At 36.9% G+C, this 17171-nt stretch overlaps 1 pseudogene; it reads right to left on the reverse strand.

The window, feature by feature from the left end:
* Positions 1 to 17171, reverse strand: part of LOC127666993 (ubiquitin-conjugating enzyme E2 G1-like) — an 85499-nt pseudogene that overhangs the window by 6922 nt on the left and 61406 nt on the right.

A 17171-nucleotide genomic window follows, 5' to 3' on the forward strand; every position in this document is an offset into this window, starting at 1 on the left:
AATGTACTCTTCGTTGATATTTATCAAGGGAAATGGGAAATTTGAAAATTCAAATGTCCAATTAACGGAAGACAAAAGATTAATGCCAAGTAAATTTTGTCAAATGCATTATTTTCAGGATGCTTTATCAGTACAATCTGTCCAGAGAACTTCCTCCCTACAGGTTAAGCCTCATATTTAAACACATTTCAACCTTTCAACTGGCTGAGTGAGGTCTATAGAGAATGAATCCATGCCCTCCTGAATAACAACACTTAACATTCACTTTGCATAAAACATCAATAAATCAAATTAATAGTCACTTACTTGTTACCACTAATTAGTTACACAATCTACTAAAATATTCCCTTTGGAGTGTTTGTAGAAAGATACAGAGAGGAGGGGATATGTTCTATGGTGATGTGGTGAGGTATGGGAGAATGGGGTGCCTCAGCGGGCCCATGCCAAGGCATCCCTTCCCCCTGAGGACCAGTCACATGTTGGTATAGTATAGAATAGAGTTTATTAAGGGCATGGGGAGGGGAGTTAAGAGGGTGGTAGAGGCAGAGAAAGAGACACTAGAGAAGTAGAGTAGAGATGTAGAGGCCAACCATGGCACGTGGAGAGAGAGGGGGGAAGGCAATGAGAGAAGGGAAAAAGGGAAGCAGGAAAAGAGCAAGGGAGGAGCAAGAGACCAAGAGGGCAAGAGAGCAAAGAGGGGGCAACCAGGCTCTTTTATAGTGGGTCAGGCCTACCTGGCTATTGCCAGGTAACGATGGGGTGGAGTTTGGACAGAATGCTAACATCCTTCATCATATGACAGAAAATGGCTCTTAAATTGGTCATACTAGCCACTCAAGAAAACACACACAGTATAACACATCTGTCATGCAAACTGCACCCCGTGAGAAGTTCATTAAAAGAACACAACACAAGGGACTGATTATCATGAAAACAAATGTAATACATGAGGCTGAAATATAATACAGCAAGGGGGTATTACTGCACACCCATTCCAATTTGTGCTCTTGAGAAATTACTACATGCAAGAGATCAGGTGTGAGGAGGTTTACTGGGAGAGGGCAGAGGGGTGAGGACCTGCAGACTGGGTAGAGGCAGACAAGAGTAGAGCCATGAGGGCAGATAAGGGAAGAGGGGGCCAGAGGACAGAAAACACTGGCAGAACTAAACTGTACCATACAACACCAGGATTACCAAACGCTGACACGTCTCTAGCTTCAGTCTTAGGGACTAACTAGTAAGCTCATTATTAGACCAAAAGAGGCAGAAAGTCAAATTTTTCTAGCCACAACTTAGACTATCACTACATTACATTTCATAAATTAATACAATATTTACACTGCTTTTGGTAATTATGCATGTTTATATCAAAGATTATTATATGAAGCATTAAATACCCTATTAAAGTCAAATTAGCTTTTGTAAGATTTAGAAGAATCTTTAACACTTAAAACATATTTTATCCACACACATGACTCTTTAGTTTTTGAAATGACCTTTTATTTGGTTTCTCTTTCTGAAATTTGTATTAATGGCATATTATATACAGGAAATCTGGCTAAAGACACACAAAAGTTGTCAGCTAAGTCATAGGAGTAAAAAGAAAATTTAAATGTTTTATGGGCGTATGGAAAAGGCCCTGAGAATAAATTACTAATTCTGCGAACAGAAGAGTTTTGCTTTCAAATTTGCTCCAGGCAGGTGTGAGGGTGTTCAATGGTGTATTCATTACAAGCCCAGAACTGCCATATGTTTCTCTTAAATTCTCCTTAAGTAGCTTATTTGCCAGTCCTGAAGACTTTATCACTTAAGAGTCAGAGAAATTCCTATTAGAAAATTACTGTTTCCAAGAAACTCTGAATCTATACACCTACTTTTAAAAGCAAATGACTTGAGAATTCTGCTAATGTGTATGTCACAGTCATTAATGTAACTGAATAAGAATGTCCCCACAGACTCAGATATTTGGACACTTAGCTGGTGGTGCTCCTTGGAAGGGATTAACAGATGCAGCCTTGCTGGAGGAAGTGGATCCCCAGAGGTCAGTTTTGAGAGGTTAAAGACTGTTGCCATATTCAGTCTGCTTTCTCTGCTTCACACTTTGTGCCTGCAGATGTGAGCTCTCTGCGTTCTATTCCAGCTGCCATGCCTGCTGCTTGCTGCATTGCTGCCCATCATGATGTCTATTAAACTATAAGCAAAGTTACTTTCTCATGGGAAAGGGAGCAGGAAGGTCGCTTCCTCCGGTTTGCAGCTTGCTTGGGAGAACATCAGGTTCTCTGCGTGAGGAAGTGTCTCCTCTGTCTTGGTTGGCTGAGAATGACAAAGACCCTAGGTTGCCTGGAAACTAGCAAGCTGGGAGCAATCTCCTCATGCCATTTCTCTACAGATAATAAAATATATCTTCAAATTTAAAGCCAGGTATGGGGTATTACACCTATAATTTCAGTGTCTGGGAGGCAGAATGAGGGGAATCAGGAGTACAAGGACAGCTTCATTTGCATAATGAGCTCAGGACCTGGCTAGGCTACAGAAACAGTACCTGTTCTGAATGAATAAATAAATACATACATACATACATACATACATACATACATACATAAAAAATTAAAAATAGTAATTCATTTGATTGCTCATTTAAGAGCACCTATGCTCACCAAGGTTTCTGCTGTGAAAAGCCAGTGAGAAAATCCTTATTGATGGTGTAATAAGGAGGGTAGACAGGTCTGATACTCAGATAGATGCTTAGACTATAGATATGGATCAGGAGTGCAGTACTTGCCTGTCTTTCAAGAGGCTGTGAGCTTGGTGTCTATATTGAAGGAAAAACAACACCAAGCAAAGCCCACAAGAAACTAAAACTGTATTTTCTATACAAAATTGTCCCAATCAAAGACACCTCCCAAGTAATGGAAATTAGTCAAGTATCAGAAGAGAACCAAATTTACAAAGATCTGCTACTTCTCCCCAAATGGGGTTCTTTCCACTCTGAGACCAATCTGTCAACTCCAGAGGAGTGGCTGAAAAGTAGCCATGTTTTTAACAAACACCATACTAAAAGAATGAGGAGTGCAGTCTACAAATCTTCCAAATATTCTGATCTCTATATAAGGGCTTAGTATCTCAGAAATAAGAACAAACTAGAAGTAAACAAATCAAGTTTTCCAGAAATTAAACCCTACTTCACTTTAGTTTATCTGTGAAGTGGACTGAAGTAACTGGCAAGAAGCAACTGGCAAGACCAACTATATTCCATGTAGTGGCTATCCCTGGTGGTCAACTTGACTATATCTGGAATGAACTCTGACCTGGATCTTGGCTTAGAGATCTTGAGACACAGTGGCTATGAATCCCAGAAGATTTTGACAGGGAAATTTCTAAGTTCAAAGTCATCAGGGAGCAGGGCGGTGGTGGTACACACCTGTAATCCCAGCAGTCTGGGAGGCAGAGGCCGGTAGATTTCTGAGTTTGAGGCCAGCCTGGTCTACAGAGTGAGTTCCAGGACAGTCAGGACTATACATAGAAACCCTGTCTCAAACAACCAAAAAAAAAAAAAAAAGGAAACAAGAGTTGAACCTAACCAACTCTACAGTCTACTATCATTCTATACACTTAAAGAAAACAACACACACAGATACACACAAACACACCCACAAACACACACACACAAAAACCCCTCATGGGCTAGAGAAATGTCCCACTGGCTCCACAATTTAGAGTACTGAATGATTGTTTAAAAAAAAAAAAAGGATTTGTATCTAGTACCTTTATAGAGGCTCACAATCACCTGTGACTACATATGAACAGATACCATAGGCAAAATGCCTACCATTTCTTTAGTTTTACCCTCCCTAGTACAGAGGATCAAATTCCTCTTTTATTTTTATTTTTGAATTTTCGAGACAGAGTTTTTCTGTATAGACCTGGCTGTCCTAGAACTTACTCTGTAGACTAGGCTGGCCTCAAACTCAGAAATACGCATGTCTCTGCCTCTCAGAGTGCTAGGACTACAGGTATGTACCTGTACCAAGGCCTGGCGAAATCCTCTATTCTTAAAGGAAGTTTTGTTAATTCAATATCAAGAACACATTTGTAGAGTCGGGCGGTGGTGGTGCATGCCTGTAATCCCAGCACTCTGGGAGGCAGAGGCAGGTGGATTTTTGAGTTCGAGGCCAGCCTGGTCTACAGAGTGAGTTCCAGGACAGCCAGGACTACACAGAGAAACCCTGCCTCGAAAAAAATCAAATCAAAAAAAAAAAAAAAAAAAAAAAAAAAGAACACATTTGTAAAATGTTAATATCTGGGAGTGGTTGGATATGCAGAGAAGGAACATTTGTAATCAGTTTAATTTCTTTCTTTCTTTCTTTCCTTCCTTCCTTCCTTCCTTCCTTCCTTCCTTGTTTGACTTCTTGCTTACTTTTTTTTGGATTTTTCGAGACAGGGTTTCTTTGTATAGCTAGCCCTGGCTATCCTGGAATGCACTCTGTAGCCCAGCTATTGTTATGCATTTTGATTAAAAAAAAACTTTTAAAAGGTTTGGTTCATCTGGCACTTAAAAGAAATAGACAAAAAGCAGGAGAAAAACATGTGGCTGTGACTTCTTTCTGGTGGCTTAAGTGAAAAACTCTGACTGTGAGTTTGAGGCTAGCCAAGTTGACAGAGCAAGTTACAGGCCAGGCCTGCAGGGCCTACACAAAGAGAAACACTATTTTGAGGCCAGACAAAGCAAAGCAGAAAAGGTTCTGCTTTTTAATTTACAGACATATGCTTTTTGTTGTTGTTGTTTGGTTGGTTTTTGGGTTTTGGTTCCCCACCCCCACCCCCAAGACTGGGTTTCTCTGTATAGCCCTGGCTGTCCTGGAATTCACTCTGTAGACCAGGCTGGCCTCAAACTCAGAAATCTGCCTGCCTCTGCCTCCCAGAGTGCTGGGATTACAGGCATGCGCCCACCGCCTGGCCTTTTGTTTTTCTTTTTTTTTGGGTTTGACGTATGCTTTTTCTAGTACTATTGACCATAGAATTTTGATCATGAAGGCATGTTGGATTTTGTTTGTTTGTTTGTTTTGTTTTTTGTTTTTCGAGACAGGGTTTCTCTGTGTAGCTCCAGCTGTCCTGGAACTCACTCTGTAGACCAGGCTGGCCTCAAACTCAGAAATCCGCCTGCCTCTGTCTACCAGAGTGCTGGGATTACAGGCGTGCACCACCACCGCCCGGCAACAAAACCAACTTTTAATAAACAAGTAGATACCAGGAAATGCTCACAAAAATACTTAGCCTTTATTTCTCTTTCCTATAACAACCATTCAAAGAATGCAGAGATAATAGTAATTTTTAATTTTTATTTTTTCAAAGTAAAAAAAAGGCCTCAGCCGGGCAGTGGTGGCGCATGGCTGTAATCCCAACACTCTGGGAGGCAGAGGCAGTGAGATTTCTGAGTTCAAGGCCAGCCTGGTCTACAGAGTGAGTTCCAGGACAGCCAGGGCTACACAGAGAAACCCTGTCTTGAAAAAACCAAAAACCAAAAAAAAAAAAAAAAAACCAAAAAAGGCCTCAAACCAAGACAACTACAAGATAGTTTTATGAACATATATCATAATGAAATCCATTATTTTGAATACTAATGAAAAGGAATAGATTTTAATTGTTCTTACTAAAAAATTAGTGAGGGAATTAATGTATGCCAACTAGATCAAATTTGCTATGGCACAGTATCTAGATATTGTGCAATATCTGGCTTCTCATAACCGTATTTATCCTACATATTTCAAAATAATCCATTATACATAGATTATACAAAATAATCCATTATACATAACAAATTTTTATTTTTATGAAAATGTGGACACAAAGAGATGCATATACGTAGTAAGTTTCACGTTGAGTTTTATTAAGAGAGAATAAAAAGGGTAAAGGATTGAAGGAGCAGTTATTAGGCAAATACCTTACCGCAGCATCTACATTTGCAGGTGAGTCTCCATTAGGATCTGCCAGCATAGAAATGACACTAATCATGATGGTTTCCACAGTATGGATAGGTAAACAGTGTTCCTCTGGCTTCTCATAACCATATTTATCCTCCCCAGGCTCATGAAGAATAGAAATGCAAAACATCACCATTTTTATCAACTGTAAAATTATAGAATAAGAATTGTTTAAATTTGGTTACACATAATCTATTACAAATGCATAATCTGTTACTTATGCATATAAAACATTATTTATATGGAGATTTCCTAAATGTAATCTACTAACTTTTAAGAATGTTACAGATTAACTATATTTTACATTCTTTAAAATTACAAGTAATTGCAGACCTCCACTGCTGTCCCTGATTCAAAGGACATGCCGTCTCTTTTCTACTTCTCCAATTCTTTATTCTCAGCATTTACAGTTGTCTTTCTCAAATTCTAGTTAAGATGGTCCTCAAGGTTCAGCAAATAAAAATTTTAAAGGGGGAGGGTGATGTAATAATAATAAAAATTAACAGACTCAAAGAAAGACACACATTGGAGAGATATCTCAGTGATTAGAAGCATTGGCCATGAGCTGGAGAAATGGCAGCGGCTAAGAGCACTGACTGCTCTTACAGAGGTCTTGAGTTCAATTCCCAGCAACCACATGGTGGCTCACAACCAAATGTAATAAGATATGATGCCCTCTTCTGGTGTGTCCTAAGTCTGCTATAGTGTACTCACATATATAAAATAAGTAAATATATCTTTAGAAACACTGGCTGCTCTCACAGAAGACCAGAGTACGATTCTGAGAACTCACATGAGAGTTCACACCCTACAGTCCCAGAGAATCTGACACCCTTTTCTGGCCTCTGTGGATACCAGGCATGCATGTGGTATACAGACATATATATATATATATATATATATATATATATATATATATATATATATATATATAAGCACAACATCCACATACTAAAAATAATAAAATAGGGGCTAGAGAGATGTTGCAGTGGTTAATAACACTGGGGCTCTTGCAGAGGACCTAAGTTTAATTCCCAGCACCCACAAGGCAATTCACAATCATCTGTAATTCTGCTTCCAGGGGAGCCAACACCTTTGTCCTACATCCATAGGTACATGGTACACATACATATATGCAGACAGAACACTCATAAACATAAATATACACAATAACAAAAGCTTTAAAATAAATAAGTGATACTCATAATCTACTTCACAAACTCATTTTAAATGCAAGTTCCATATAGTAACAGTCAGTGGGGTAGAAATACAGAAATATCGTCAATTTTATAGGGGATAAAGAAAGACACAACTATATCTCACTTTGCATTATTTTATCCAAAAGTAAATATTCTCAAAAAATCCTACAGTGTTAATCTATAAACATATTCAAATAATTATATCAGCAATTAATAAAAGTAACTTTTCACAGTAAATGTCTTCTGTCAAAAATACTATTACTTGAAGAAGTTTACAAAACAAGTAGGAATAAATAAATTTTCTGAGTATAAAAAGATTTCAATCAGTAATAACATATGTATGCTTGTTTGGTTGGCTGTTGTTTTGAAAGAGTTTTAACTGTCCCTGTTAGCAATCTTCCTATCCCAACTCATGGTTAAAGAACACAGGGAGACTGAGGGAATAGGGAGAGACAGAAACAGAAGGAGGGAGGGAGGAAAAGAGGGCGGGTGGGTGTTTGTATGTCAAGGGATATAAAATTAATCAATCCAACAAGTACTTTTGGAAGCCCTACTGTAAAGCAAAATTACTCTTCACATGTAATCAAAAACTCATGTTTTTGCTGATTTATACAGAAACTTTCCTTTAACTGAGGTTTCTCTTCTTAACCCACTCCCATGGCTTGTGAAATCCAACAAAATGGAATTAACAAATAAAAAAGGAACAGTATTAAACATTGTAACATTCAGCCCAAAATGTTGTTTTTGTTTTCCACTACGTTTTACAAAATAAGGAACTGTCTTTGAAAAAATGAGATTGAATAATTGTATATAATTCCATCAGAAGGAATCTACTTAAGATCAAGATTTGGAAGATAGGAACTGAAGGGTATATGTAGCTCAGAGAAAAGAGGACTTGCCCAGAATGCATAGCCTTGGTCCCACATCCAGCATCCTATAAACCAGTCATGACAGCACATATTTATAAGTTCAACACTCAAGAGGTAAACATAAATAGAAAGATTAGTAGTTCGAGGATATCCTTAGCTACAAGATCAAGGCCAGCCTGGAATGCATGAGACCTTGTATCAACCCCCAACCCCCAAATCATTAATGGGTCTGTTAAGATTACTCCATTGTTAAGAGTATTCGCTGTTCTTCCAGAGGACTTGAGTTTGATTCCCAGCAATTATGTGGCAGCACAACCTTATATAATTGTAGTCCTAGGATATACAAAACCCACTTTTGTGATCTTGAGGCACCAGGTACACATATACAAGGACCCACCTACATGCAGGCAAAGCACCCATACACACAGAACAAATTAATAATAATATAGTGTGGTGGGCCATGCCTTTAATCACATAATATAGGAGGTGGAAGCAGACAGATTTCTGAGTTCCATGCCAGCCAAGGGTAGATGATAAGACCTGATAGATAGATAAATAGATAAGATAGATAGATAAGATAGGTAGAATAGATAAGATAGATAGATAAGATATATAGATAAGACAGATAAGATAGATAGATGATAGATAAGATAGATTAGATAGATAGATAGATACATAGATACATAGGATAGATAAGATAGATAGATAAGATGGATAGATAGATAGGATAGATAGATAGATAGGATAGATAGATGATAGATAGATAATAGATAGATAAGATAGATAGATAAGATAGATAGATAGATGATAGATAGATAGATAAGATAGATAATAGATAGATAGACAGATAAGATAGATAGATAGATAGATAGATAGATAGATAGATAGATAGATAGATAGATAGATAGATAGATAGATGGATAGATAGATAGATAGGTAGATAGATAGATAGGATGGGTGGATACATACATACATACACACATACATACATACATACATACATACATACATACATACATAAGCAAACACCACAATAATAATAATAACAATTTTAAAAGAAAATGACTTTTAAAAAGCAATCATTTGGTAGAACAGTAATGGTGAATGTTTTTTGTCCCAGTACTCAGAAGGCAGAGGCAGGAAGATCTCTAAGAGTTAGAGGCCAGTCTAGTTTACAGAGTGAGCTCCAGAACAGCCAGGACTACACAGAGAAACCCTGTCTCAAGAAACAAAAACAATTACTAGTCATTTAAATTTGAATCATTTTAGATTTAAAGCTATAGAATCTTAAAATATTTTAATTTTACACATCACTTCAAAAATGAGAATATCTATCTCATTAATTAACAAATTAATATCTGTTGACATGAAATTTATTTTTATTGTACTATATATAGCAAATAAAATTACAATTTTTTCCATTTCTCAGTTAAGAATTAAAAATCACAATGATACACAATTACAACCACTATACATCTTCCTCAAATCAAATTGCCTATACAAATTCTTTACTTTCCCTAAATCTTCAGTGTCTAAAATGCCCCGTTCTATTTTAATTAAATATTTCACTGAAGCAGAATCACACAATCAGTTTTGTTCTTTTAAATTTGTCATATTTCAATTATCATGTCTTCAAGATTCATCATTAAATGTTGGTAGAATGCATTCCAAGTTGAATGACCAAAATTAGAATCATGCCGAATCACATTTTTAAAATAAATATGTCATTTATATAGTCATCAGAAATAAACACTGATGCCATTATGGCTGTCTTATTCAAGACAAAAGTTCTTCTATACTGACACTGTTTAAATTCTAGTGATCTCTGATTTAAGCAACGTTTCCAAAAGTATGTTGAATGACAACTATGTTCTCTGTGAGATGTTAATTATTAACTCTATAGCTAGCTATACACTTAATATTTACATTTATTTTGCCAAAATGCTCTTAATTCCCCATACAATGTTTTGTCTGTTATTTTTTCCCTTTCATCTCATTGCTCTTTACAAATGGATTTATTTCTAATACTAAATCCACTTGAAAACCCTGTCCAGTCAGAATGGCTAAGATTAAAAATTCAGGAGACAGCAGGTGTTGGAGAGGGTGCGGAGAAAGAGGAACACTCTTCCACAGCTGGTGGGGTTGCAAATTGGTACAACCACTCTGGAAAGCAGTCTGGCGGTTCCTCCGAAAACTGGGCGCCTCACTTCCAGAAGATCCTGCTATACCACTCCTGGGCATATACCCAGAGGATTCCCCACCATGTAATAAGGATACATGCTCTACTATGTTCATAGCAGCCCTATTTATAATTGCCAGATGCTGGAAAGCACCCAGGTATTCCTCAACAGAAGAGTGGATGCAAAAAATGTGGTATATCTACACAATGGAGTACTATTCAGCCATTAGAAACAATGAATTCATGAAATTCTTAGGCAAATGGATGGAGCTAGAGAACATCATACTAAGTGAGGTAACCCAGACTCAAAAGGTGAATCATGGTATGCACTCACTAATAAGTGGTTATTAACCTAGAAAACTGGAATACCCAAAACATAATCCACACATCAAATGAGATACAAGAAGAAAGCAGGAGTGGTCCCTGGTTCTGGAAAGACTCAGTGAAACAGTATTTGGCAAAACCAGAACGGGGAACTGGGAAGGGGTGGGAGGGAGGACAGGGGAAGAGAAGGGGGCTTACGGGACTTTCGGGGAGTTGGGGGGGCTAGAAAAGGGGAAATCATTTGAAATGTAAATAAATAATAATAAAAAAAAGAATTGAAAAAAATCACGTGCAATTTGGGATAATTTTGTAAGGTTTTCATTAAAGGGACTTTTGTTTCTAAAAAAAAAAAAAAAGAAAGAAAGCTAGGCATGACAGTACAAATCTTTAATTCCAGCACATGACAGGCAAAAGCAGGATAATTTCTGAGTTTAATGCCAGCCTGATCTACATACATAATTTCAGGCCAGCCAATGTTACAGTGACAACCTGTCTCAAAAATAAAAGAACCAACCAACCAAACAAACAAACAAAAAAAAAAAACTAAACCAAAATGACAAACAAGTAAAAACCAACAACAGAAGAGAGAGAGAGGTCTAAACTGACATACATCTAAGCTACACAAATTACTATTTGCTATGTAGTGTTTTTGGAAATTATTTTATTATTATTATTGTGTGTATCTATGAACACATAGGCCACAGACCATGTGCAGAGGCCAGAGCATAACTTAGTGGAATGCGATCTCTACCTCTATATGGATTCCAGGGATCAAACTCAGATTACGAGGCTTCCATGGCAAGAACTTTAACTCACTGAACAATTTTACCAGCTATCTCCATAATAACTTTAACACCCAACACATTATTCATCTAGTTGAAGCATACAATCCAATTGTTTCTATATAGTACACTTCTCAGTTATACAACCAAAGCACACACATTTTTAGGAACTTTTGTCGTCATTACCACCCCCACAAATACTTTTATAATCTATATTGACCCTTCTCCCCTTCAAGCTGTCCAGCAGTCCTAAACAACCATGAATATACTCTTCAGAGTTGCATATTCTTGAAATTTCATAAGTGGAATTATTAAATGATTGCTTCCATCTGTTTGTTAATTTGAAAAAAATATTTATTTTCCATGTATGAACATATGCCTGTGTATGGCCGTGCATGTGAAGGCAGACACTGACAGATACCAAAGGCATCTGGTTTCACTTTTTTGTTACCAAATCATACCAAACACTTTTATAAATCAAATCACGTTTCATTATATGTATATGCAGTAGTTTGCTTTTACTTTCATCAACTGATAGGCACTAGTATTATGGCTAACTTTTAGCTATAACTTTTTAGCTAACATAAATAATTCTGCAATCTATAAGATTTTGGGATACACCTTTACAACTTTCTTTGTTATATAGCTAGAAGAGTACATGTTTGCATCATCACCACATACATTTTATGCAATGTTGAAGAGCAAATCTAAGATTTTGTGCATGCTAGGTAAACATTCCCAGAGTGTGGTAGTGGCTCTTGCCTGTAAGCCAACCAATTGGCAACTTAAGACACAAAGATTACCAAAAGTTCAAGGCAAACTAGCTACATAGTGAGGTCCATGTTGATCTGGAACTCAAGCCTGCTACTCCTCATCTCCAAACAAAGCAGAAAACTAAGAAAAAAGAAAGAAAAGGGAAGGAAGGAAAGGAAGGAAGGAAAGGGAAGGGAAGGGAAGGGAAGGGAAGGGAAGGGAAGGGAAGGGAAGGGAAGGGAAGGGAAGGGAAGGAAGGAAGGAAGGAAGGAAGGAAGGAAGGAAGGAAGGAAGGAAGGAAGGAAGGAAGGAAAGAACCTAAGAACCTTTGTATTTAGAGTCAATTACAAGACCATATGCACAAAAAAACCATAAAATCACTTAGCACTTTTACTGAGATAGTTGTGAAATCTTTAGTGACAGATCATTAAACTTGCAAATGTGAAAATAAAATTAGAAAACTTACCATTTGGGGGCCAAATATCTGTAATGAATTTCATTTTAGGAGGCCGGAGGGGATAATCTTTTGGGAAAATGAGATAAGCCTTAAAAACACCACCTTCACTGAAAAAATAAAAGAAAAACCAGGTTCATGAATTTAAGTTATTCTTTATAAGTACTCAATCAGACAAATAAAAGGGTACAGATGATAAGCCAACAAAAAAGGTAGACAAAAATACTAGTTTCCTAAATACAAATACACAATTTAATAAACTACTATAAGTTCTGCTTTGCTAAACTCTCAGATAATTAGTAAAACTAAAAGGAACACTTGGAAACAGAGGTGTCCAGATCAGATTATTGGTGATATGGTAAAAGTCTTTTCAGTACATGTCTTCAAATGAAATTCAGGAAGTTTAATCTTGTCTACATGATTCAATTTGCTGAATTTTCTATATTGGTTTCAAATAATCTTTCTTCTATGCTCTAGTCATACCCAGACCTCTTTCTCATCTTAAAGTTTAGGCATATATTTTGTGATTTCCCTTTCTGATATCAGATTGCCATACTTCTATTTATCTCGTTTGTTCATTTCATCATATATTAAAACTTCATTAGAAGGACAGTAATAAATAAAAACGTCTCCCAGAGAGGTTTTATACTACTAACTTTCCAGAAAGGAAATGCTGCAATATTGATACTCTGTCTGTACTATCTAATGTACTACCCAGTAACACTCTGAAAATGGCTTGTGTCTTGGTTAGTTTTTATTATCTACTTGACCCTAGAACCACCTGAAAGGAGAACACTTCCATTAAAGAATTTTCTGGGTCATATTTGCCTATGATAATGTCTGTGAAAGATTGTCATGACTGATGACTGACATGGGAGGACCCAGTCCACTGTGAATAGCAATCCCTGAGCAGATGAATTATGTGAATGCTAACTGGAGACTACAGAAATTATTCAATTGTTAAGAGTACTTATTCTTGCAGAGGATATAGGTTTGATTCCCAGCACCCAAATGGCAACTCACAAGTAACTGTCCATACAGCTAGAAGAAATCAAGCCAGCCTTAGGAAGCAAAAATGACTAAATGGTGATATTCACATGGAATTCTAGCACCTGATATCTAGCTCAAGGTCATCCTGGGCTACACAGCAAGACCCAATCTCTAAAAGGTGTGTATTAGACTGATAAGATGGTTCAGGAAATAAAGGCACTTGATACACAAGCCTGACACCTGAGCTCTGTCACCAAAACCTACTTAAAGATGGATGGAAAGAACAAACTCTACAAATTTGTCACCTGGCCTCTTTATCTATGCTGTGGAGCACATACCCACATACACATTATGCACACTCACACTAATAAGTTAATTTTTAAAAGATGGGGACAGATGTTTGTACACTGACATAAAAATAGAAACACAGCTGTGGTCACAGCCAAGTGGTTAAGGCAATAGACTAGAAATCCCTTCTCCAAGCACAGGTTCCAATCCTGCTGACTATTTGCTGGTCTGTTTAAGCCCATGTGTAATGTTAACACTCAACAGAATGCTGTTCTTCATCCTTCAAGTTTGAGGGAAGTCTCTAGTCACTGTGGTTATGAGCTTGGAGGATTGTAGTGCGGGATTATGAATAGAGATATTGCTATATATGTATACTAAAAAAAAAGTGAGGGGCTGGAGAGATGGTTCAGCAGTTCGAGCACTCATTGATTGCTCTTCCAGAGGTCCTGAGTTCAATTCCACATGGTGGTTCACAACCATCTGTAATGGGATCTGATGTCCTCTGATATATGTGAAAATAGCTACAGTGCATTCATAAACATAAATTAATCTTTAAAAAGAATATAGGAAAGAAAAAATGGCAGAGATCCTATCTCAAAAGAAAAAAGCCAGGCTCTGAGTTGGAAGCCAGCCTGGTTTCCAGAGTGAGTTCCAGGACAGCCAAAGATACATAGTGAAACCCTGTCTCAAAAACAAAATCAAATGGTGATGATGATGATGATGATGATGATGATAACAGCAATAATAACAATAAGAACAACACGTTACATGTAACAGTTATCAACTGTAGGATATAAGACATGGGATCCTTTTAATGTGCTTTGCACATTTCAGTACAGATTGAAATTTTAATTATAAATACTGGATTTTATTACTTTTTTCTGCTTAAAAAATGTTTGAGATTATTTAGCAGTTGAGGAAACTAGCTGATATTCCAGAAAACCAGGGTTTAATTCCCAACACACACAGAGACAAGCATCTGTAACTCTAATTCCAAGGCTATCAGCCGCCCTCTTCTGGACTCCATAGGCACTGCATGCACAGGGTAAACATTAAAGGGGACGTGGGGAGCTAGGGCGTGCTATTAATATCAAATATTTCCAAATAGTAAGGAGGTAAGCTGAGGGCTCAGAGTCTGAAAAGAAAATCACACTTGATGAAAACAGTAAGAAAAAGTTCATAAAAGATTAAATGGAAAAATGGTAAAGCGCACAATGAAGGGGATAATTTGGTGAAAAAATTAACATTTATATATGGAGAGTCTGTGTGGTTGTGCATGCTTGGCAACTCAAGGTGATTCTCATAAGTTCAAGGCCAGCCTAGTCAAATAATAAAGACCATATCAGCCTGAGAAAGATCTTTTCTCTTGATTTTAAGGGTGGGGGATTAAAAGAGGGTGGTACATAATACAAATAAAGGTCTCTAAAAAAGGAATAAAACTAGTTTCTGAGGCAATGGGAGGAGACTAGCAGAAAGACAACTAGGAACAGAGGTCCTCTAATATATAGCAAGGTACTGAAGGCTAGTCTTGGATACATGAGACCCGGCCTCCAAATAATAAGTCATCAGAAATTAGCTAGAAGTGAAAAAAATAAAATAAAGCTAGTATAAAGCATAACCATGAAAAAGGAACGATGTAAGGCTGGAGGAATGACACAGAGCACTTACCACTCTTGCAAAGGCTCAGTTCTCAGCATCTGCATGTGGCAGCTCACAGCTGCCTGGTCCTCCAATTTCAGGGATCCAGTGCCTTCTTCAGGCCTCCAGGGGCACCTGCACCCATGTGATGTTTATATTACTCATTCAGACACATGAACACAATCTTTTTAGTTTTTTTAAAAGCTGTTTTTTCCCATGGAGGGATGAACATAAAATGTAGCACAGATATCAAGGATTAAAAAGAAAGTAATTAGTCTTAAAAATAAGCATTTTAAAATTAGAGTAGAAAATAAGTAGACAGACAGAATTTGAGAAAGCTAGAAATCCATAAAAGAGCCAAGAATATATGTAAAGGGGTATTAGAAAAGTCTCTACAAAATATCTGCACCTCATTTCTCCCAGGTCACTTCATTTTGGTTGATTTAATTCATTCAAAAGCTTCACAATATCTGACTGGAATTCTCATGCTAAAAAGTAGCTACTGCCCCTCCAAACTGTGTAATTAAATAAGTAATTGTCAAATTTACTTAATAGTGTTGCCCTAAAAAATTTTAAGGCAGATGTTTTTCTAATAAATACGCTAGTTCTCAAATGTTTTTTTTAAATGGATTCACTTATCCTCTACTTTACCTAAGGATCATCTACCTGTGCCTCTCCTACCTCACTTTACCCACTCCCCCAAAAAACCACCTTACATAAATAAATAAATAAATAAATAAATAAATAAATAAATAAATAAAATAATTAATAAATTAAAAAATTTAAAAAACCCACCTGGCTTAGTGGCAGCCAATTTGTGAGTATACAAACTTTCAGTGTCAAGTTAGGACAGAGGAACTAAAAAACTCATAGGTAAAAATCACAAAGTAGACAGACAGACTGTATTTATTATTGTTCACACATAAAAAGATTTGACTATGGGGAAGAAAAAAGACATTGAAGTAGCAGTGAAGTAAAAATATTTCTCCATGTAGAAAGTATTGGTAGAAAGTATTGGAACAATTAACATGATGTTAAGGAATTATATAACCAACTGCTGAACATTTGAAAACCAAGGTCATATTTCTGGCACAAAACCTCCTTTTGTTATTTTTGTAAATTAAATCACAAAAGTCTTAACTGGGTATGGCACATGCCTATAATCTAGCATTGGAAAGTATGAGGCAGAAGGCCTACTGAATTTAAAGTAACCCAAACTACATATCAAGACCCCCTTTTCAATTAAAAACAAAAACAAAAACAAAAAACTCTATTTTGGGGTTCAGAATCTGTCAGTGGTCCAGCACTTGCCTAAAGAGCTTGGTCCTTTCTTTCCAAATGTTATACACATAAGAAAAGTTACTTGGAGGAAGCGGTTTGGGTCAAGATAGGGTTTCTCTCTGTAGCACTGACTGTCCTAGAATTCTCTCTATAGACTAGGCTGGCCTCAAATTCAAAGATCAGCTTGTCTCTGCCTCCCAAATGCTGGGATTAAAGCCATGCACCAGCAAACCTGGCTAAGAAAATCTATTCTTGGCAGCACTAGAAAAATTCAATATTGGATACAGATTTAAAAAAAATTATGCTAGGTGAAGATGGGTAAAATAACTACATGTCTTAGGGTTTTACTACTGTGAACAGATACCACGACCAAGGCAAGTCTTATAAAAGGCAATATTTAATTGGGGTTGGCTTACAGTTTAGAGGTTAGTCC

This window comes from Apodemus sylvaticus, chromosome 16 (genome assembly GCF_947179515.1).
Source record: "Apodemus sylvaticus chromosome 16, mApoSyl1.1, whole genome shotgun sequence".
Lineage (NCBI taxonomy): Eukaryota > Metazoa > Chordata > Mammalia > Rodentia > Muridae > Apodemus > Apodemus sylvaticus.